Source organism: Lathyrus oleraceus, chromosome 5 (genome assembly GCF_024323335.1).
Source record: "Lathyrus oleraceus cultivar Zhongwan6 chromosome 5, CAAS_Psat_ZW6_1.0, whole genome shotgun sequence".
NCBI classification, from domain to species: Eukaryota; Viridiplantae; Streptophyta; class Magnoliopsida; order Fabales; family Fabaceae; genus Lathyrus; species Lathyrus oleraceus.
The window spans coordinates 605,831,493-605,834,746 of record NC_066583.1 but is presented as its reverse complement, the minus strand read 5'-3'; positions in this window follow the sequence as shown (position 1 = coordinate 605,834,746).

Below are 3,254 nucleotides of genomic sequence, written 5' to 3'. Positions count from 1 at the left end.
CGTTGCTGTCGTACTGACTGATTACCAGCAGGGATGGTTACAGCAGCAGTGTGCTGGTAGTAATGATCCCTACTGTATCCTCTCTGGGCATACACAGCACTCGATTCACCCTCATTCTTGCGCTGACCGTTCCCGAATGGCTTCTTCGATGCTGATGACGAAGCACTACTTTGTATTTTCCCCATTTTCAGCCAACTTTCAATTCTTTCTCCGGCCACCACAATGTCTGCAAAGTTCGTGACAGGACAACCCACCATTCTTTCAGCAAAAACCCCTTGCAGGGTACCCATGAAGAGATCAGACATCTCTCTGTCAACCAGTGGAGGTTGCACTCTGGCAGCCAACTCCCTCCACCTCTGAGCATATTCTTTAAACCCCTCGTTATTCTTCTGAGACATACCCTGCAGTTGGGTACGACTCGGAGCCATATCAGCATTGAACTGATACTGTTTAAAGAAGGCATCCCCAAGATCTTGCCAACTCTTGATATCGGACGACTTAAGCTTGGTGTACCACTCCAAGGATCCTCCAGACAGACTATCTTGGAAGAAGTACATCCAGAGCTTCTGATCTGTTGTGTATGCAGAGATCTTGCGAACGAATGCTTGAAGGTGAGTTTCTGGACAGGAACTCCCATTGTATTTGTCAAATGCGGGCGCCTTGAACTTCTGTGGAATCACAATCCCCTCAACCAGCCCCATGTTGGACATGTTGACAAACCCCGGAGTAGCATGGCTTTCCAGAGCCCTTACCTTCTCTGCCAGTAACTGAATTTCTTTGCTTTGGGGTTGGACACCATACTGACCGAATGGCTCATTCAGCATAGAGAACTGATCAGCCTCTCTGTCTTCCTCCCTGTCATCATCAAACCCATAGAAAGGAGGCACAAAATTGTCCTTCAAATTCTGCCCCAGACCGGGCCCAGGTTGACCACCAGCACCAAAACCAGCAGCATTGTTGTTCACCATACCCACGGTTGCTCTTTTTTCACCGTCTCTGGATCCACCCCGCCCCTGGTTAGAGACACCATCCAGGTTAACCCCACTGTTAGCAGCTGAAGCCCGCTCGAGCTTTTCAACTTTGTCTGCCAGAGCCTTCTGATCAACTGCAAAACCCTGCATGATGTTGATCAGCTCAGTCATCTTATCTTTCAGCTCGAGGATATCTGTGTTGGGAAGATCCATGAGTCTGGGAGTATTGCGTCTGGTGAAGTATCTGTGAGGACGGGTTGAGTGCAAAGGGATGACTCTACGAGCGCGAGCAATGATTCTTGCAAAACAGCAAACAGGTTAATATGCATGAATGCAACGTCTATCCATATGAGGAAGCTTCTGTCCTTTGATTCTGATTTCATCGAGACAGCTAATATTTTGACATCCACATTCTGAAATTCAAGATGTCTCTCAACCAGATTCTCAATCAATAATACTCCCCATATGGCTAGACGTGAGTTTGATGCAGATGAATGCAAAATGAGAATGATGCAGATGTATGCAATGCACTGGGCCATCCTCCAAGTCATCTGATCATTTGTTGCTCTGAGTCACAACCTTGATTTCTGAACTGATCATAACCATCTGAAGGAAAATGTAACCACAAATCCGACCCACGGGTTCCGAAATAAACGGAAGAAAGATACATCATCATCATCATCACCAATCTCTGAGCAGACACCCACAACCATCTGAATCGGCCCGGGGAATCCTGAAATAAACGGATCCCCACTGATAAATAACTCGGCCCGGGGAATCCTGAAATAAACGGATCCCCACTGATGAATACCACGGACAGCACTCCGGCGTCTCAGAAATAAACAGCCATAAATCCGACTTATGAATAGGACTCTGGTCAACGGAACCATTAGTCACCACCTGAGTCACCATCTGTACCTGTAATAAAGATCATTCCCTCCCCACTCACGGGTGTCATCTAGGCCAGGGTAAGGTCGAGAGAAACGCAGCATAAATAACCTTTCGCAGAATACCATCATATACACACCCGAAGTATGTAACGATAATATCCTACCAGGGTCTGAACTGCTCGTGATATCAATGTTCCGCTAAGTGGCGCATACCACCCGCTTCCCATGAATCACTCTATTCCTAGGTTTCCTAGATTTCACTCATAGCCTGGGTATTGGGCCTTTTACCTCGAGTAACTCCCACCCCAAAACAGTGGAACCACCTGTACAGAGGATAGCGACATGATAGTATGATGCATGCAAATATTTATGCAAATATATACACAGTCAGAATAATAAATGCGATAAATAAAACAAAACAAGCAACCTAAACTATCCTAGAACGCTAGGAGAGACTCGCTTAGGGAAGATGGACCAGCACAGGTCAACATCTATTCTCATCCCCAGCAGAGTCGCCAGCTGTCGCATCCTGCGAAAAATCAACCGGCGAGCTAAAAATAAAAACACACACAGAGCCGCCACTGCGCGTTATTTATCCCAAGATAGGGAAAGGAAACGCTCAGAGAAACCTGGAAAGGAAATGGTCTCGCGACCAAAGAGAAAGGGTAAGGGAGTCGGTTACGCAAGGGGAAGGTATTAGCACCCCTCACGTCCGTCGTACTCGACGGGATCCACGTTCTAAGAAAAGAAAAGGTTGCTAAAACATCACACACACACACAAGGGAACGCAGGTGGGGTTAGGAGAAGGGAGCTCGATAGGACATCGCGTCCTATGCCTACATATCTCATCTGGACATGAGAATCAGAGCCACTGTAGTTCGGCTTACGCACGCCAAACAACACAAAACATACAAACAAGCAAGGGTGGAAAACATGGAGCCCGACAACCACTGGATGGAATTACGTCGGCATCCGAACCAAAACACACTCAAAAGGGCAAACATGGAGCCCGACTGCCAATCACTGGGCTTACGTCGGCATCCGAACCAAAACACACAATCAGATAACAAGTAAACACACGCAAAAAAAGAAAAAGGTTGCCCGGAGTGGTCTCGCACGACCACCTGCCTACATACCTTGTCTGGAACAAGGATCAGGGCGATGTAGTTCCCCTGAAAGGGACTGAATTGCTAGCCAGAAACCAGGGAAAGACACGACACTAGGGAGACTACGACTCGAGCCTAGATGTTGTCATGCAAAGTCACCCTAAGTTCAGGTTTCTATCCTACTTGCATAAGCAAGCCTATCCTAACCAGGAAAGAAGCAAGCACACAAGCAAACAACATACAAGCATACATCAAATGAGAACAAGCATCTCAAACAGATATCCACA